General features: G+C 44.4%; 1 long non-coding RNA gene across 1 annotated transcript; it reads right to left on the bottom strand.

The window, feature by feature from the left end:
* Window positions 1-287: 287 nt before the first annotated feature.
* Window positions 288-20,987, bottom strand: LOC131185738 (uncharacterized). Its single transcript, XR_009152217.1, has 3 exons — window positions 20,921-20,987; window positions 20,686-20,790; window positions 288-1,181 (listed from the first exon to the last, which is right to left on the bottom strand). It is a non-coding gene; the product is annotated as an uncharacterized LOC131185738 (long non-coding RNA).
* Window positions 20,988-21,247: the final 260 nt, after the last annotated feature.

A 21,247-nucleotide genomic window follows, 5' to 3' on the forward strand; every position in this document is an offset into this window, starting at 1 on the left:
AGTTGTAAGTCTAGGACTACCTGTAAAGGTCACAGATGTAGGAGGAGGAGAGGCAGAATCTAGAGAAGAATCAGCTGGGGGGCCTTTACGTTCCTGCAAACGGTTTAAGTCCAATTCTACTTGAATTATGTTGAGGTTTATCTCGCACCAGTTGAATAGAATAGAATAGAATAGAATAGAATAGAATAGAATAGAATAGAATAGAATAGAATAGAATAGAATTCTTTATTGGCCAAGTGTGATTGGACACACAAGAAATTTGTCTTTGGTGCATACTCTCAGTCTACATAAAAGATACATTCATCAAGAATCTAAGGAACAACACTTAATGATAGTCATAGGGTACAAATAAGCAATCAAATCATGATAATAATAATAACAAAGTTGGAAGGGACCTTGGAGGTCTTCTAGTCCAACCCCCTGCCCAGGCAGGAAACCCTACACCATTTCAGACAAATGGTTATCCAACATTTTCTTAAAAAATTCCAGTGTTGGAGCATTCACAACTTCTGCAGGCAAGTCGTTCCACTGATTAATTGTTCTGTCAGGAAATTTCTCCTTAGTTCTAAATTGCATCTCTCCTTGATTAGTTTCCACCCATTGCTTCTTGTTCTACCCTCAGGTGCTTTGGAGAATAGTTTGACTCCCTCTTCTTTGAGGCAGCCCCAAAGATATTGGAAGAACTGCTATCATGTCTCCCCTAGTCCTTTTTATTAAACTAGACATACCCAGTTTCTGCAACCATTCTTCACATGTTTCATCCTCCAGTCTCCTAATCATCTTTGTTGCTCTTCTCTGCACTCTTTCTAGAGCCTCAACATCTTTTTACATCGTGGCGACCAAAACTGGATGCAGTATTCCACGTTTGGCCTTACCAAGGACTTATAAAGTGGTATTAACACTTCACAATCCCTCTGCAAAGCTGGCTGAGGAATTCTGGGAGTTGAAGTCCACAAGTCTTAAAGTTGACAAGGTTGGAGACCCCTGCTCTAGATGGTACGGAATTACTGGACCAAAGTACAGGATTTGGTCCTTCAGATAACCTGGTCCAAGACCTGGTCAATTCAATCAAATTAAGTCTCCTTTTGACTCTGCCGGTGCAGTTTCTCCAGCTTCGCATCCATCATTTTTTGAAGGGTGTTTTCTAGCCTGTCAATCAAACAGCTGACGTTGGGGCATCGCTGCTATTGAAAAAGAAGAGCAAATCATTACAAGTTCATTTTACACACAAACAAACCCTGGATCCTTCAGGGAGTTCCATGGAAACAGATGCGAATCGTGTCGTGTGGTGTTTTTTTTTCCTTTCTCCATTTAAATTCCTGGGGTTCCCCAAGAGACAGGCTCTGAAAATGGGTGTGCTATATTTCCTTGACAATACATGCCACTTGAGAAAGAATAAAATTTAGTAATTGCTCCCTCGGTGACAGTCTTCTTTTAAAACTTAATTAAAAACCCTTCCATCACCCCTTCCTCCCATCTCTTCTCTCCTCTTCTCCTCATCAGAAGAACAAGCTTTTCTCTTCCCGGAGAGAAGATTAAATATACTTTTATGTGATCCAGAACAAATTAAAAATTAAACAAAGCCATTTAGTTGCGGTGGTGGTTGATTGTTGCTGTTGTTTTTTTCTTTCTTTCGTTCTTTTTGGAAATCTACCTTTCGTGCTGCTGCAACTGTTGTTGTTTTGCAACTTCCCTGCCGCACATCATCGAAATTGAAAAGCAGGCGGCTATCCCAAAAGTGCCAAGAGGCACATTTGGAGGGCAAGCGAGTTAAAAATAACTTCAGATCAGCCTTTAGATCCCAGCACTAATGTTACAAAAGGGATGGAATGGAAGGAGACATCGCTCCACGTCTGTTTCGTGTTCCCTTGACACGTGCAAAGTTTTATGTAGGACTAGGTGCCCCGGGAGGAAGTGGGAGAAGGAAACCAAAGAGTTCCTCCCAGTCATTTCACTTGCTGGTCCAAGTTTGAACCAGGAGAAATTGCAATGATGGAGCAAAGCATTTTGATTTCACCTCGACATGGGGATTGGAGGGGTGGGCTTGAAAAGTCCTTTCACAAGCCTGTGAGGCACCAAGAATAATACAATCAAATCTGTGTGCAGTTTTTTTTTAAAAAAAATATCCTTGGAAGATAGCTGAAATGAACAAATCTAATTGCAAAAATGAGATGTTTTTGTCCCTTCCTTCCTTCCTTCCTTCCTCCCTTCCTTCTGTTTCCTCCTCACATCTTTCTCCTCCCTCCCTCCCATCTCTTACTCCTTCCTTCTTTCCTTCCTTCCTCCCTTCCTCCTCTCTTACTCCTTCCTTCTTTTCTTCCTTCCTTCCTCCCGCCCATCTTTCCCTCCTCCTCCTTCCCATCCTTCCTCCCTCCCTCCCTCCTCCCACCCATCTCTTTCTCCTTCCTTCCTTCCTTCCATCTCCTCCTCCTTCCCATCTTTCTCCTCCCTCCCATCTTTCTCCTTCCTTCCTCCCTCCCATCTCTTCCTCCTTCCTTCCGTCTCCTCCTCCCATCTTTCTCCTCCCTCCCTCCTCCCTCCCATCTTTCTTCTTTCTCCCATCCTCCCTCCCCTCCCATTTCTTCCTCCTTCCTTCCTTCCCTCTCCTCCTCTTTCCCATCTTTCTCGTCCCTCCCTCCCTCCCATCTTTCTCCTTCCTTCCTCCCACGCTTCCTTCCTTCCTTCCGTCTCCTCCTCCCATCTTTCTCCTCCCTCCCTCCCATCACTTACTCCTTCCTTCTTTCCTTCTTTCCTTCCTTCCGCCTTCCTCCAGCCCACCTTTCTCCTTCCGTCCTTCCCTCTTCTCCTCCCTCCCATCTTTCTCCTTCCTTCCTTCCTTCCTTTCTTCCTTCCTTCCTTCTCCATATCTGCAGCTCACCCAGCTATGTACTTATTATGGATTTATACTAATCCATCTATTGAATTATTTATACAGGAAATCCTTGAAACATCTGTCTAGCTGTTATCTGATGAACCAGGTCTTTCATAACTGACACCCCTGTCAGTTTAATCAGCAGGAATAGGTTATTATCTTGGTTTTCCAAGATGAGGAGGGCCATGGGTGGGGGGGGGGAGAGAGAAAGAAGCTTATTATCCATTTGAGCACTTTCTCCAGGAGAAGGAAAATAAATGTAGCTAGCGAAAATATCGCAAGAGCCACAAAAGGCAAACATATTGTTCAGAACAGTCCTGTGTATCACCAAAAAAAAAATGACGGCCTTAAAAAAAAAGATCACAACAAAGGAATGGATTTTAAAAATCTTTCCCACGGCCGGCCCCACAGCAGATGACACACTGGAAAACGGGTGGAGCCGCCAAAGAGAAGATCCATAAAATGTCATTTCCTAAATAATTGGGAAGGTCTGTCAGCAAACTGGATACAAATAGACTTCTGTCTAAATGGGGCAGGCGGTGGGTTAGGGGCGGGAAAATCAGCACAGAATATAGGAAGAGCAAGCCATTTTGACAACTGTGCTAATTGCTTTAAATGTTCTCTTTTTTAAACCAAAGTCACAGCATCTGCAGATTCAACAGAGAAAGCATCAGTCTATCCGGGTAAATCAGACAGAAAACATGACTAGATAAGCTAAATTTACTTGATTGTAAGGCTACCTTAACAGAACCCTTGTGTTGTGTCTGCGCCCCCCGAGCCAGGCCCCCTGCCAGAAAGTGACTTGGACAGTGAGGGGGAAGGGCCATCAGGACTTACCTCGGGAGCACCGGCTTCCCTGGCTCAGCTCTAGGAGCCAGAAGCAGGCCAGGTGGAAGAGATAACGAGGCCTCCATCCCCTGACTCTTCCCCCCTCCCAGGCCATGTCTTCAGACCCAGCTGATGGCAATCAGGCCTGGCTGGACCCTAGGTTTCGTAGGCAGGAGAGGCAGGAACAACAGAAGCATGGGTGGGGCAGGCCTAGGAAGTGCTGAGTCATGGAGCCACTCTCCACAGGATATAAAAGCAGCCAGAGCTGCTGTGCATCTTCGAAGCAGGCAAATCAACTGATTAACTAAGAGCTGAAGTTTGTTCCTGGGTGACTCATCGGTGTCAAGAGAGATAACAGAGACACTTGGCAGATGCTTGCTATTTTGCTGCCAGATCTGATAGTGCCAGCTAATTAAGCCATCACTCGGACGGAGGCGAAGGGGGACAGAACACCTTGCAAGTCTGAAAGTACAAATCTCCCACAGTCACTTTTTACTGTCTGGCAAGTTAGGGAGGCTCCTTCCTGAGTTTCTTTCTCTGCCTGTTTATTTATTTTATTTATTTATAATTACATTTATATACCGCACCATCTCCCGAAGGACTCAGGGCGGTGTACAGCCAATATTAAAATACACATAACACTATGATATAAATATAATAAATAAACACTATTTAAAAACAATTTAAAAACAAATATTTAGTGGCCGAATCACTAAAATGGCCGAAGAACAATTAAAAACCCATTAAAATTTTGCTAAAATACATTCTTAGGCTAATCCCGCCCAGTGAAATAATAAAGTCTTTAGTTCACGCTTGAAGGCCCGGAGGTTGGGTAGTTGGCGTAACCCCGGAGGTAACTCGTTCCATAGGGCTGGTGCCGCCACAGAGAAGGCCCTCTCCCTGGGAGCCGCCAACCTACATTGTTTGGTCGACGGCAGCCTGAGGAAGCCCGCTCTGTGGGAGTGCACAGGTCGTTGGGAGGCAATCGGTAGCAGAAGACAGTCTCGCAAATACCCCGGTCCTAAGCCAGGGGGAGGGAGGTTAGGCAGCTGTGGGCTCCCCACACCCTTATCTCATTGTTCCGTTAAGTAGCATCTCTCTTCCCTCTAAGGTCATCCCCACATTCTATGACACGGAATAACAGAGTTGAAGGGGTCCTTGGAGCAGTGGTGAAATCTGAACGGGTTTGCCACCGGTTTGCTGGCTGTACACGCGCGCTGCACGCCAAATGCGCACTGCGGGCATGTCCATGCGCAGTGTGCACCAAAAGGAGGCTTGGGAAGGTAAGTAGAGCAGCGAGGTGGAGATCAGCTGTGCTGTGCAATTTAGATTCACTAGAAAGCAGGACTTCCTGCTTGGTTTGGAGGAACCGGTAGCTTTTTTTTTTTACTACTGGTTCGCCCGAACCAGTAGTTTTTATCACTACCGGTTCGCCTGAACCAGTGCGAACCGGTAGCATTTCACCACTGCCTTGGATGTCTTCTAGTCCAACTCTCTGCTCCAGCAGGAAATCCTATAATTTATCTTCACTCTGTGGCCATTTTTATTCTAGCAAGGTTTCGGTATCTTGATCCCTCAAATCAAGTGGTGGGAGTGAACTATTGCACTTTGCAAGATGCAGCAGGAATGAGAATTAACCAGGCCATCTGGATAGCAATTATTCTGAGTAACAAGGACTGAGGAGATTTTTCAAATTTCACAACATATAGACAGGTTTAACCAGATTTTCAACTGGGAAAATGTGACCATCCAAAAACACCAGGGAATTTCTAGAAGCGTGGCTGCCACTCTTGACAAATCAGCCGCCAATACATACATGGACATGAACAACATCTATAGACTATTCAAAAGAGACAATCATCCAGCCCAAAAGAGAACAAAAACATTTCAGCACCTCTCCGTTAGTAATCAGCACCCAGATCAGCAGAATTTAACTCCAAGACCAACAATCAAGTAAGCAATCCCCCAATCAGGAAACTGCCAAAGAGCCATCAGTAAACAGCCCAACCAAAGAATCTCTAAGACCCCCCACCCACTCACAAAGACAGGTAAGTCACCAGAATATAAACTGACAGCAAACTGCATTCCTTACTAGAACTGATGATGTTACTTAGTTAGGGTCATGAAACGTCTGCAGGAAAACAACCAAGCTCAGAGAGCACCGGAACCCGCAGTCCTTCTTCTCCTTCTCCTTCTCCTCCTCCTCCTCCTTGCAAATTCCATTCTCTTCTAGCACTGATGATGTTACTTAATCTGGGTCATGAAATGTCTGCAAGGAAACAACCAAGCTCAGAGGGCTTCAAGGAGCTCACAGTCGTCGTCCTCCTCCTCCTCCTCCTCCTTTCTTCTTCTCCTCCTCCTTCTTCTTCTCCTCCTCCTCGTTCTTCTTCTTCTTCTTCTTCTTCTTCTTCTTCTTCTTCTTCTTCTTCTTCTTCTTCTTCTTCTTCTTCTTCTTCTTCTTCTTCTTCTTCTTCTTCTTCTTCTTCTCCCCCTCCTCCTCCTCCTCCTCCTCCTCCTCCCCCCCTGCAAATTCCACTCTCTTCTAGCACTGATGATGTTACTTAATCTGGGTCATGAAATGTCTGCAAGGAAACAACCAAGCTCAGACAGCACCAAGGAGCCCACAGTCCTCCTCCTCCTCCTCCTCCTCCTCCTCCTCCTCCTCCTCCTCCTCCTCCTCCTCCCTGCAAATTCCACTCTCTTCTAGCACTGATGATGTTACTTAATCTGGGTCATGAAATGTCTGCAAGAAAACAACCAAGCTCAGAGGGCATCAAGTTAGTTCCAGGTGGCTTCTCTCCCTGATTACTTTCCACCCATTGCTTCTTGTCCTGCCTTCAGGTGCTTTGGAGATTGGGATGACCCCTTCTTCTTTGTGGCAGCCCCTGAGATATCACAACACTGCTATCGTGTCACCCCTAGTCCTTTTAACTAGACTAGACATGCCCAGTTCCTGCCACCGTTCGTTGTATGTTTTAGCCTCCAATCCCCTAATCCTCTTGGGTGCTCTTCTCTGCACTCTCTCTAGAGTCTCAGCCATCCTTTCAGTTCAACTGCAGGGTCCTTTAGTGCCAAGCGGAGAGATCACCAAGGACTCTCACAACATGTGTCTGTGTGTGTTTCTGTGCCTGTGTACCTTTCATCTGAATTGCTTTTTGCATTGTAGTGACAGCTCTCTCTTCAATTCGCCTGGAAAGCATCCACGAAAAGCTGATGGATGTATTTTTAGTCTGCCTTTAATCTTTTCCGAGTTATCGTGGCAGATTGCAACCTATCTCAGTTTCCCCAAACCTGGCCGGGAGTTATGCTAGTAAAAACCACACACACACACACACACACACACACACACACACACACACACACACAAGTCAATGAGTCTGAATTGATTGCTGCTGTGGAATCATATGGAAATGTTTCTTAACAGCCAAGCCGTTTGAGGTATAGGATATTGGATCATATGCATTTCATTCCGGATGTCACAGGTAAGGAGAAAAGCCATCTGTCACTATGTAAAACATTCCGAATTTAACAATAAGGACATGTCGAGGTTTGGCTTCGGCTAGGCAGGCAAGTGCCTATAGCAGAGAATAAAATAGAATAGAACAGAATAGAACAGAATGGAACAGAATGGAACGGAATGGAATGGAATGGAATGGAATAGAATAGAATAGAATAGAATAGAATAGAATAGAATAGAATAGAATAGAATAGAATAGAATAGAATAGAATAGAATAGAATAGAATTCCTTATTGGCCAAGTGTGATTGGGCACACAAGGAATTTGTCTTTGGTGCAAACGCTCTCAGGGTACGTAAGGAGAATAAAATACATTCATCAAGAAGAAAAAGATACAACACTTAGTGATAGTCAAGGTTACTAATAAGTTATCAAATAGGAAACAAATAAAAAAATTATAAATAAACAAGCAACATGGTTATAGTCATAAGTGGGAAGAGATAGATACTAGTAAGGATGAGAAGAAGAACAGTAATACAGTCTTAGTAGTTAATTTGACAGTGTTGTGGGAATTAGTTGTTTAGCAGAGTGATGGCGTTCGGGGGAAAACTGTCTTTGTGTCTAGTTGTTCTGGTGTGCAGTGCTCTATAGCGTTATTTTGAGGGTAGGAGTTAAACCGTTTATGTCCAGGATGTGAGGGATCTGTAAATATTTTCATGGCCCTCTTTTTGACTCATGCAGTATACAGGTCCTCAATGGAAGGCAGGTTGGTAGCCATTGTTTTTTCTGCAGTTCTAATTATCCTCTGAAGTCTGTCTTTCTTGTTGGGTTGCAGAACCGAACCAGACAGTTATAGAGGTGCAGATGACAGACTCTATAATTCCTCTGTAGAACTGGATCAGCAGCTCCTTAGGCAGTTTGAGCTTTCTGAGTTGGCACAGAAAGAACATTCTTTGTTGTGCTTTTCTGATGACGTTTTTGATGTTAGGTGTCCATTTTAAGTCTTGAGATATGGTAGAACGTAGAAATTTCAAGGTCTCTGCTGTTGATACTGTGTTGTCTAGTATTGTAAGAGGTGGTAGTATAGGAAGTTTTCTTCTAAAATCCACCACCATTTCTACAGTTTTGAATGTGTTCAGTTCCAGACTGTTGCACCACGAGGGTGGTGGTTCAACCTCCTGTCTGTATGCCGAGTTCGAAAAGGGATTAAACCTCTTCTGTAAGACTGAGCATCACAAAAGCTTTTAATCTTCCTCTTTAGGCCTGAAAGATTTTCAAGTAAACTCTAGATAAAGGCTGACATCGAGAAACGTTCGTTTTAAGCCCAAGATTTCAACCTTGTTGGTATGACCGACAAACGGCAACAAATCTGAGCAAAAGAAAGTGTGTGTGTGTGTGTGTGTGTGTGTGTGTGTGTGTGTGTTGGGAGAAGAGGACACAACCCAAACATTCCAAATACTACAAAGAGAAAAAAACCTACTCTCAATTATAGGTAGTCCTTGACTTACAACAGTTTGTTTAGTGACCTTGTTGTGACTCCAGCCCCCGAACCTGGCCCCATGCCCGAAAGTGACTCCGAAAGTGAGGGGGAAGGGCCGGTAAGGCTTACTTTGGGAGCACCGATTCCTTTGGCCTGGCTCCAGGAGCCAGAACCAGACCAGTCAGAGGACGTAATGAGGCCGTCATCCCCTGATTCCTCCCTTCCCCCGGCTACGCCTTCAGATCCAGCTGATAATAATAATAATCAAGCTTGGACTGACCCGCGCTTCAGAAGATTAGAGAGGCGGCGTCATCAAAGGGAAGGGTGGGGCAGGAGCCCCACCCCACAGGATATATAAGGAGCTTTGGGACTGCTCTCATTCCACGGGAAGCAAAAATTAACTGAACCGTTTCAAAGAGAGCTGAAAGTCTTACTCCGTGAGTCATTTGTTTGAACTTTGGCAGGCAGCTGCGATTTCACTGCTAGGACTGATAAGAGTCGTGAATCCACTGGCTAAAGGCCAGCTCATTGCTCCGAAGTGGGGAAGGAGACAGAACAGACCTTTCGAAGTTACAATGGTGCTGTAATACGTGACTTACGGCTGTTATTCACACTTAACAACCGCTGCATGGCCACATGACCAACATTCAGAGGGTTGGCAACTGGTTCATAATTATGATGGTTGCAGTGTCCCCGGGGTCATAGGATCCCCTTTTACGACCTTCTGACAGGTAAATGGGGAAGCCAGATTCGCTTAACAACCGTGTTACTAAATTAGTAACTGCCAGGATTCACTTAACAATTGTGGCAAGAAAAGCTGGGGCTAAACTCACTTAACAAATGACTCACATAGCAACAGACATTTTGAGTTCAATTGCAGTCATATGGCAAGGACTCCCTGTACCTAGAACGAAGGAGAAATTTCCTAACGGTGAGGACAATTAACCAGTGGAACAGCTTGCCACCAGAAGTTGTGGGTGCTCCAACATTGGTGTTTTTTTTTTTAAAAAAAAGACTGGACAGCCACCTGTTCTGAAATGGTATAGGGTTTTCTCCTTGAGCTGGTGGTTGGACTAGAAGACCTCCAGGGTTCCTTTCAAGTTTGTTGTTCCATTAAGTATAGGTAGTCCTCGACTTAGGACCACAATTAAGCAAATTTGGCTTCCCCATTTAATTTTGCGTTTTAATCTGGCTCTTGTCTTCACTCAGCTTTTGACCTGACCCATCCCTCTACGCCAAACTTCAGTCTGGATCTTAACAATGCTCCATATTGCTCAAATCCTGAGGCTCAAACCTCAGATCAATGCAAATTCCAAATTGCAGAGTTTGAGAGGCATGTTGAATATATATATATATAAAGTATAAATACAAATGTCTATGGAGATGGTCTGCTGAAGCAGACTCCTGCGTGTCCTTTGGACTGCAAGGCAATCCAACCAGTCACTCCTAGAGGAGATCAACCCTGACTGCTCTTTAGAAGGCCAGATCCTGAAGAAGAAACTCAGATACTTTGTCCACCTAATGAGAAGGAAGGACTCACTGGAGAAGACCTAATGCTTGGAACGATTGAGGGCAAAAGAAGAAAGGGATGGCAGAGAATGAGGTGGCTGGATGGAGTCACTGAAGTAGTTGGTGTGAGTTTAAATGATCTCCCGAGGATGGTGGAGGAATGTTGTCCAAAGGGTCACAATGGGACGGATACAACTTCACAACAACAAGATTCTCAGTCATCCAGGTCATGGTTGTCCCAAAGGTGCTTTTTTTTCAAGAGGCACCTGGACTTTCTGGATTTTTCATTGAACTTGTCCAGAAATATTTTACAAGAAGAGTTCTCCACTCCTCTGAATACAACAAAATACCTTATGCCACCAGACTTGAAATCCAGGGTTTAGAAAATTTAGAACTATGCCGCCTTCGACATGACCTGAGTTTAACTCATAGAATCATCTATTATAATGTCCTTCCTGTCGAAGACTACTTCAGCTTCAATTGCAACAATACACGAGCACACAGTAGATTTAAACTTAATGTGAACCGCTCCAATCTTGATTGCAGAAAATATGACTTCAATAACAGAGTTGTTAATGCCTGGAACACACTACCTGACTCTGTGGTCTCTTCCCAAAATCCCCAAAGCTTCAACCAAAAACTGTCTACCATTGACCTCACCCCATTCCTAAGAGGTCTATAAGGGATGTGCATAAGAGCACCAGCGTGCCTACCGTTCCTGTCCTATTGTTTCCTTTCATTATATCAAATTAATATAGTTATTACATACTCATGCTCATATATATGCTTATATATTGTTTAGTTATTTCATGCTTATGCTTATATACATACTGTGCGACAAAATAAATAAATAAATAAATAAAATTAAAAAAACCCGTTTTGCTTCTCATCCAAGAAGCTTCTGTAGCTCTGACTGGATGGTGGAAGAATGGAAGGATTTATATTCTTGCAGACAGCTGGACAGTGGAATTCTTTAACCAGAAGCTTCTTGGATGAGAAGCGAAACGTCTTCCAATAAAAAAACAAACAAACGGAAAGTTCAGTTGCCTCTTGAAAAAGCACCTTTGGGATAGGGAAATAGGAATGAAAATGGGAGGAGGGCAGGAGGTCAGCCAGATCTTCCCACAGCTTCCCTCGCTAAAGATGCTGCAGTGCGGCCTCTGCTTCTACCAAATGAAGTTTATTTATTTTTATTTATTTGTCACAACAGTATATATAAGCATAAGCATGAAAGTAACTATATAATATATAAGCATATATATAAGCATAAGTATGCAATAACTATATTAATTGGATATAACGAAAGGAAACAATAGGACAGGAACGGTAGGCACATTTGTGCTCTTATGCACACCCCTTACGGACCATTTAGGAATGGGGTGAGGTCAATGGTAGACAGTTTTTGGTTAAAGCTTTGGGGATTTTGAGAAGAGACCACAGAGTCAGGTAGTGTGTTCCAACCATTAACAACCATTACAGAAGTCATATTTTTTGCAATCAAGATTGAAGCAGTTAACATTAAGTTTAAATCTATTGTTTGCTCTTGTATTGTTGTGATTGAAGCTGAAGTAGTCTTTGACAGGAAGGACATTGCAATAGATGATTCTGTGTGTTAAACACAGGTCCTGTCGAAGGCAGCAGAGTTCTAAGTTTTCTAAACCCAAGATTTCAAGCCTGGTGGCATAAGGTATTTTGTTGTATTCAGAGGAGTGGAGAACTCTTCTTGTAAAATATTTCTGGACACATTCAATTGTATTGATGTCTGAAATGTGGTATGGGTGAGGCGAGCTGTATTCAAGAATTGGTCTAGCAAATATTTTATAAGCTTTTTTATAAGTTGAGTACTGAATCCAAGAAAGAAGCAGTAAGACACTGTGACTCCAGCTGGCCTTGATTGCAATCTACAAAAGAGACACGTCTTTGGAGGAACTGAAGTATTTGCCCGTCCTTATCATATCAGAAAGGGACGCCGTGGCTCAGGGGCTAGGACGTTGAGCTTGTTGATCAAAAGGTCGGCAGTTCAGCGGTTCGAATCCCTAGTGCTGCCGTGTAATGGGGTGAGCTCCCGTGACTTGTCCCAGCTTCTGCCAACCTAGCAGTTTCGAAAGCAGGTAAAAATGCAAGTAGAAAAATAGGGACCACCTTTGGTGGGAAGGGAACAGCGTTCTGTGTGCCTTTGGCGTTGAGTCATGCCGGCCACATGACCACGGAGACGTCTTCAAAGCTGGCTCTTCGACTTTGAAACGGAGATGAGAACCGCCCCCTAGAGTCCCCAACGACTAGCACGTATCTGCGAGGGGAACCTTTACCTTTTTACCTGTATCATATCAGAGGCCAGAAGTAAACTATCCAAGGATGTAGGAGGGGGAGGGGGAAAAACGCCTTGAGTCAATCATCAGGATGTGCTACAGAGCTCTTGTCTTTCTCATGTTTCTTGGGTGGGGGGGAAGCTTTCTCTTTCTAATGCATCACCAGAGGCAAGGATGAATCATCACGCTGGGATAATAACTTCCTACAAGAGTTGAGTCAACGGTAGCGGTTTTTTATCACACCAGGGCAAAATGTGTTTCCCACCACACACACACACACACACACACACACAGGCACGCACAAAGAGAATCATGGAAGGCAGTGACATTATTCACCTGTAGGGGGTTTTTTTTTCTTTCCTTTTCTTCCCCCAAGTCTGATCCAGGATGGTGGCTGAGTTCCCTTGAAATAGAATAATTGTAGCTCGGGGTTGAAATGAGGGGTCCTTGAGGCTCTCCGAGTTTGGTTGTCTTCTTGCAGACATTTCGTGACCCAGTTCGGTAACATCAGCAGTGCTAAAAGAGAGTGGGGTTTGCGGAGAGGAGGAGGAGGAAGAAGGAGGAGGAGGGAGGAGGAGGAAGGAGGAGGAGGAAGGAGGAGGACTGCAGGGTCCTTGGTGCTCTGTCAGCTTGGTGATTTTCTTGCAGATGTTTCATTACCCAAGTAGATAACATCATCAGTGCTAGAAGGTTTTCAGGAGGAGGAGGAGGAGGAAGGAGGAGGAGGAAGAAGGAGGAGGAGGGAGGAGGAGGAGGAAGGAGGGAGGAGGAGGAGGAGGAGGAAGGAGGAGGAGGGAGAAGGAGGAGAAGGAAGAAGGAGGAAGGAGGAGGAGGAGGAGGGAGAAGGAGGAGGAGGGAGGAGGAGGACTGTAGGTCCTTGGTGCTCTGTCAGCTTGGTGATTTTCTTGCAGGCGTTTCATTACCCAAGTAGATAACATCATCAGTGCTAGAAGGTTTTCAGGAGGAGGAGAAGGAGGAGGAGGAGGAGGAGGAAGGAGGAGGAGGAGGAGGACTGTAGGGTCGTTGGTGCTCTCTAAGCTTGGTGGTTTTCTTGCAGATGTTTCATTACCCAACTAGGTAACACCATCAGTTTTACAAGGGAGAGGGGTTTGCTCTAAAATTAGATCCTAGAGTCAGTGGGTGTGTTCTCCTTGGTTAGGCTATTGTTTACCGTCTGTTTGTCTGAGTTGGTAGTTTCTTGATTGGGGTGGTTGTTTGCTTCTCGATTGCTAGTTTAGCATTAATCCTGGTGGTTAATCTCTGTTTATTCTAGGAAGTGTTTTAGCCTGTTTCCTTTTGAGTCTTTTGATGGCCTCTTTTGAATGGTATGTAGATGTTGCTTAGGAATAAAGTGTTAATCCTTTTATTCCCCTCGCAGTTTCACTGCCACCTTCAGTGATCTCAAAATTCCGCTGTGATCCTCCTCACCAGGCTGAATTAACACATTTCCAAGCCACACCTCAATTCCTAAAATTCCTCCGGAGAGACGATCAACTTCCCGTCTTTCTGAATTAGCAGCTTTTAGGCAGCCAGATTTTGGGATGTGAGACCAGAACGCCGGAGCATAAAATCCTAGACACCCAACTATAAACCAAGCTTAATCACTTCGTTGCCGTGGATTTCCAAAGCATACCTATCCAGCTAGATTAATAAAGAGATCCTCCTGTTTTCCCAATTAATATTATTGATTAAATCTATGTAATGAGAAGGGATAGGATTTCAATTTGAGGCATGTTTAACCTGGCTGCTTGGAATAATTCGGTGTGGCTGAAAAAATATCACCCAGAGTTAATTATGCTATGGCTCGTTAAGAAATGTTGACTTCAAAAAGCTTCCAGGGAATATGGGACTTTGCATCAAGGTTTTTTTCAAAGACAATCCTGATCTCTTCCCCCACCCTGTCTGTCTCTCTCTCTCTGTGTGTGTATATAAAGGCAGACAGACAGAAAAAGAGAGAGACAAAGAAATAGAAACAGAGAGAAACAGAGACAGACAGAGAGAGAGACAGAGAGAAAGAAAAAGAAACAGAGACACACAGAGTGAGAGAGAGAGAGCCAGAAAGAGAGAGAGACAGAGAGAGAGAGAGAGAGAGACAGAGAGAGAGACAGAGAGAGAGACAGAGAAACAGAGACAGACAGAAATACAGCTGCATGAAGTATGTGTGTGTGTGTGTATATATATACACACACACTGCACGCAGCTGTATTTCCTTGTTTCTAATCTGCAGACAAAGTTAATCTCCAGATTAGCTAATGCAAAGATTACAATATTTTTCTTCCTTGCAAATAAAGACACATAGATTTTTGCCATCCATTGAGTAGAGTTTTTTAACTTTGGGAACTTTTAAGATGGGTGAACTGCAACTTAACAATGATTGCAACATCCTGGGTTTATCCAGATCGGTGGATAAAGATGCCAAATCCAGTCTCAACATCTGTGCAGCTAACTGTCAGAAGAAGGAGGAGGAGGAGGTGGTAGAGGAGAACTTTAAAACTGAAAAGAGTGGAATGTCAACTCGCAAAGCATCCCTGGTCTGCTCTTGAGTTGCCATAGGCAAGGGGGATGGGAAACCGACAAAGCAACACAGCAGCCAAAGACAGGAGCACATTCCAGACATATCTCTCTCAAGGCTGTCTCCTAGGGTTACCCACAGCAGCCAGAGGGGAGTGATCTCTACAACCTGCGAAATTGCTCCATGCTTCTTTTATTTGTGGAACTGTCAGCTTTTATCCATGGGATGTCAGACTCCTACATAACATCATAAGCATGTAGCATGATAGACTTACAGGGCCCGGCGCAACATTTTCATATTGGTGCAATATATCATAATGCAATGTTATGCACATATATGTATAGTGTAGAGGATTGTGTGTTGTTAGTATAATTATTGGGGTAGGGATTTATTTTCTTTTACTGTGAGTTATTGATATGTATTTATGTTGGGGGGGCGGGTGCACAAAGGGAGGCTCAGCCAATCTCATTGTAACAAGCAACGTCTTGTGCTTTGACAATAAAGGTCAAATAATTTGAATAATTTAAATTTCACTGGAAATCCAAGAAATGTATTTGGAACTGAAGATGGAATCGTCTCATATAAGCAGAGAAGAATTTTGGCCCAGCATCTGCTATATTATGCTGGCTTAAATGTACGTAAAATAAACAAACAATAATAGTTTCCTCTCTGGCAAGAGCTTATGGAGGCTTACTTGCTGATCTTCAGATAACAGGAAGATTGTCACACGGTAAGAACAGAGTTGAGAAATATTTACAGGATTTAGTCATGAGGCCCATCCCAGCCGAGATATCATCAGCATGTTGAGTTTTGTCACAATTCCATGCCAGAGTTTTTGCCCTTTGTTATCAACAAACATCGGTGCAGAACATCAATATCTTCATCTTCCAAATATCCTCGTTGGCCATGAAGAGCCAGTTTTGTCTGGAGGGTAAATGGAAGAGGAGGAGAAGCCAGGTAAGTTGCAGCTTTGAGAGCAAGTACATGGTTTCATGCCTGCGACGACATCCGTTTATGCTTCCAGCTGCTCAACCCCTGAAGAAAGAAAAGCTTGAAGCAAAGATTCCAGATGTTTCGCATGAAGTTTTCAAGAACTATTTGCATCCCCACCACAGCGGGAATGTGCAATCAACACCTGCTTTTAGAATAGGTTGAATAGAATAGAATTCTTTATTGGCCAAGCGTGATTGGGCACACAAAGAATTTGTCTTTGGTGCATAAGCTCTCAGTGTACCTAAAAAGACAAGATACATTCGTCAAGAATCATAAGGTACAACACTTAATGATAGTCATAAGTTACTAATAAGCAAGCAAAATTCAAATCATACTAGGAAACAATAGTACAATATAAGTTGTAAAGATACAAGCAACATGGATATAGCCATAAGTGGGAAGAGATAGGTACTAGTAAGGATGAGAAGAAGAATAGTAATACAGTCTTAGTAGTTAATTTGACAGTGTTGTGGGAATTAGTTGTTTAGCAGAGTGATGGCGTTCGGGGAAAAACTGTCCTTATGTCTAGTTGTTCTGGTGTGCAGTGCTCTGTAGCGTTGTTTTGAGGGTAGGAGTTGAAACCATTTATAATATATAATATAATAACAGAGTTGGAAGGGACCTTGGAGGTCTTCTACTCCAACCCCCTGCCCAGGCAGGAAGCCCTACACCACTTCAGACAAATGGCTATCCAACATTTTCTTAAAAATTTCAGTGTTGGAGCATTCACAACTTCTGCAGGCAAGTTGTTCCACTTATTGATTGTTCTGTCAGGAAATTTATCCTTAGTTCTAAGTTGCTTCTCTCCTTGATTACTTTCCACCCATTGCTTTTCGTCCTGCCTTCAGGTGCTTTGGAGAATAGCTTGACTCCCTCTTCTTTGTGGCAGCCCTGAGATATTGGAACATCGCTATCATGTCTCCCCTAGTCCTTCTTTTCATTAAACTAGACATACCCAGTTCCTGCAATCGTTCTTCATAAGTTTTAGTCTCCAGTCCCCTAATCATCTTTGTTGCTCTTCTCTGCACTCTTTCTAGAGTCTCAGCATCTTTTTTACATCATGGAGACCAAAACTGAATGAAATATTCCAAGTGTGGCCTTACCAAGGCATTATAAAGCAGTATTAACCCTTCACATGATCTTGAGTCTATCTCTCTGTTTATGTAGCCTACAACTGTGTTGGCTTTTTTGGCAGCTGCTGCACACTGCTGCCAAAGGGTGCGAGGGGTCTGTAAATATTTTCACAGCCCTCTTTTTGACTCGTGCAGTATACAGGTCCTCAATGGAAGGCAGGTTCGTAGCCATTGTTTTTTTCTGCAGTTCTAATTATCCTCTGAAATCTCTGTCTGCCTTTTAACTTATGGCTTGCAGTGGTTGACAAGATGATGTCAGATCCTGACCTCTGACAACCCACGACAGATGCAAAGGAAATGTCCACAGATTGGTGTCTGGCATTTTTCAGCAACAAGTGGCACCCAGCAGGTAGAAACCCTGAGTTGGCTTTGACTTATTTTTCAGGCTGGAATAATTGTGAAAGTCTACATGAGCTTAGGAATCACTGCCTCAGCTGTTCTTCTTTGCCACACTTTCCTTAATTCAGGCAGTCCTTGATTTAGGGCCACAATTTCCACTGCTAAGCAGTGGGGTTGTTAAGTGAATCAGACTTGATTTTATCACGTTCTTTGCCATGGATGTTAAAGGAATCAGTGCATCACATGATCTGCGGGGCCCTTGGTGCTGTCTGCATTCGGTGGGTGGTTTTGCAGACGTTTGATTACCATACAAAGTAACGTCATCAGTGCACTGATGATATTACCTAAGTTGGTAATGAAGCGTCTGTAAGAAAACCATGAAGCTCAGAGAGTACAAAGGACTCACAGTTCTCCTCCTCCTCCTCGTCCTTCTTCTCCTCCTCCTTCTTCTCCTCCTCCTCCTCCTCGTCCTTCTTCTCCTCCTCCTTCTTCTCCTCCTCCTCCTCCTCCTCCTCCTCCTTCTTCTTCTTCTTCTTCTTCTTCTTCTTCTTCTTCTTCTTCTTCTTCTTCTTCTTCTTCTTCTTCTTCTTCTCCTCTTCCTCCTCCTCCTCCTCGTCCTTCTTCTTCTTCTTCTCCTCCTTCTCCTCTTCCTCCTCCTCCTCCTCCTCGTCCTTCTTCTTCTTTTTCCTCTCCTCCTCCTCCTCTTCCTCTTCTTCTCCTTCTCCTTCTCCTTCTCCTCCTCCTCCCTGAAAACCTCCCTCCTTTCCAGCACTGATGCTGTTACCTAGCTGGGTCATGAAACGTCTGCAAGAAAACCACCAAGCTCAGACAGCACCAAGGATGTTCCTTCTTCAATCCTGAGCTACAAATATTCTATCAACCACATGGTCGTTAAGCGAATTGGGCTTTGCTCATTCACTTCTAGACAGGTGAAAGCTGTTTCTTACCCTTACCAGGATGATGAGGGGACTGGAGGATAAAATATATGAAGAAGGGTTGAAGGAACTGGGCCTGGCTAGTCTAGTGAAGAGAAGGACCAGGGGAGACAGGATAGCAGTCTTCCAATATTTGAGGATCTGCCACAGAGAGGAAGGGGTCAACCTATTTCCCAAAACACCCGAAGGCTAGACGAGGAACAATGGATGGAAACTGATCAAGGAGAGATTCAACCTGGAAATAAGGAGGAATTTTCTGACAGGGAGAGCAATCAACCAGTGGAACAGAAGTTGCCTTCGGAAGTTGTGGGAGCTTCATCCCTGGAGGTTTTCGAGAAGAGATTAGACTGCCATCTGTCAGAAATGGTGTGGGGTCTCCTGCTTGGGCGGTGGGTTGGACTAGATGACCTAGAAGGTCCCTTCCAACTCTGTTAATCTCTAATCTAAACCTTCACCTTTTCCAACCCACCTGTTTGATCCGTCCTCACGGACTCACCCCGACCCACCTCTGGCTAGCTTGGAGGGCTGCACGAAATACCAATCTGGCCTTCCAAGATGACCCTTGAAACCGAGCGAGACAAAGAACCAACTTTCCACCGATAGAGTTTCATGCATCGCTTCCCCAAAGTGGCGAGCAGAGATTTCTCTCCTTATTTGAAATGTATCTCACATCGGGGTTTTTTTTTCCCCCCCTGTCCCTGAAGGAGCTCCTATCAGGCTTCTCAATCTTGTTAAACAGTTTCCTTGTCTCCCTCCCTCTCTCCTTCTGTCTCTTTCTCTCTCTCACTTGCTTTCCATTTCTTCGCAGGCAATATTGTTGTTACAGATCTATGTGCGGAGTGCCACAATGCTCTCCCTGGTGGGTGGCAATGAATAATATATTCATTACTATTCAATGCGAACGCGCGTCAACAGGAGAAGCAGAGGGGGAGATTCCCAGAGGTCGCCCAGGAATCACTTACTTCGTTGTAGCAACCCTCCAGCTCCTTATTACATTTGCAAGAGCTGCGCACAGAGAAAGGGAAGACGCTGATATGCACACCGAGAGATATAAAAGCATCGATTCCCTTTGCTACTGTTGTGTGCTGTTGTTGTTGTTTTAAAAGATGCATAGCAGGGGTGGTATTTGCTTACCTGCACTTGTTGTTGTTAGTTGCGAAGTCGTGTCCAACCCATCGCGACTCCATGGACAACATTCCTCCAGGCCTTCCTGTCCTCAACCATCCTCTGGAGTCCATTTAAGCTCATGCCGACTGTTTCAGTGACTCCATCCAGCCACCTCGTTCTCTGTCGTCCCCTTCTTCTTCTTTTGCCCTCCATCTTTCCCAGCATTCGGCTCTTCTCCAGGGAGTCCTTCCTTCTCATTAGGTGGCCAAAGTATTTGAGTTTCCTCTTCAGGATCTGGCCTTCTAAAGAGCAGTCAGAGTTGATCTCCTCTAGGACTGACCGATTGGATTGCCTTGCAGTCCAAGGGACTCGCAGGAGTCTTCTCCAGCACCAGAGTTCAAAGGCCTCCATTCTTTGGCGCTCAGCCTTCCTTATGGTCCAACCTTCACAGCCATCCATTGCAACTGGGAAAACCATCGCCTTGACTATACACACTTTGGTTGGCAGGGTGATGTCTCTGCTTTTTAGTACGCTGTCTAGAGTGCATGCACCACCTCCGCGCACGAGCAGGGCCTTCCGTGCATGCGCAGAGCATCAAAATGGGACGTGGTGACGTCTGGGCGGGTGGGCGGAGCCTCCCACCGCAGCCGCTACTGGTTCGCCCAAACCGGATAGAACTGGCTAAATACCACCATTGATGCGCAGTCCTCGACATACAACCCGAATTCGATTTCCATCGTTAAGTCAGTGCAGTTGTAAAGCAAGCCATCATGTCACCGAACCCACTTTTATGACGCTTTTTACCACAATTGTTAACCAAACCTGGAGAGCCAGTTTGTCTAGTGGTGAAGGAACCAGCAAGAGACTACAAATTCAAATCCTGATTTAGGCATGAAAGCTAACTGGATGAGTTTTGGCCAATCACCAGGAGACGGTGAGTTCTAGTCCTGGTTTAGGCATGCAAGCTGACTGGGTGACTTTGGGTCAATCACCAGGAGATGGTGAGTTCTAGTCCTGGTTTAGGCATGAAAGCCGGCTGGGTGACTTTGGGCCAGTGGCTCTCTCTCAGGGTAGCCCACCTCACAGGGTGGTTGTTATGGGGCAAGAGGAAGAGGAAGGTGTCTTGGATATTTTCACCGCCTTGAGTTATTTGTAAAAATAATAAGGCAGGATATAAACAAAAAGTAAAAATCGAATCACCGCTGTACTTACGTGAATCCTGTAGACATTTTTTCATCCTTTTCCTTTGCCATGTTGAGCCACCCTAAATCATGGATCTGGGGCTACCTCTGGTCTCTCCCTTGATTTGTCTTTAAGCTACAATGCAAAATAAAGATCTTCTTTATTGGAACGGCAATCTGTGTCCCCATCCAAAAGCTCTAATTGAATTGGCGAATTCGTGTGCCACGATAAACGCGTCTAAATTAGCAGTCTGAACTTGACCCACCTGGGTTTGCCAAAATAAAGGAATTTCGCTCAACGCTACACCGCCAGGATTTCCTGAAATTCTGTCCGCCAAGACACTTTCTTTCCCCCCCCCTCCCTTCTCCTTTCCTAATCTAGAATTACAGGCAGAGTTCCAACTTCTAGTAAAAAAGTGTCATTTCTTCAGCGTAGGGCAAAGAAAAATAAGCTCTCCCTCTCCCTCTCTCTCTCTCTCTGGCTATGGAGAATATTTTGCAAGGAAGAAAACCACAGTAGGAAGCACGCTGGCCAGTTGGCACGATTCTGCTCTGCTGTGCCCAGAATGGATTTTTTTCAGCTTTAAATCTGT

The sequence above is a fragment of the Ahaetulla prasina genome, chromosome 15, assembly GCF_028640845.1.
Source record: "Ahaetulla prasina isolate Xishuangbanna chromosome 15, ASM2864084v1, whole genome shotgun sequence".
Lineage (NCBI taxonomy): Eukaryota > Metazoa > Chordata > Lepidosauria > Squamata > Colubridae > Ahaetulla > Ahaetulla prasina.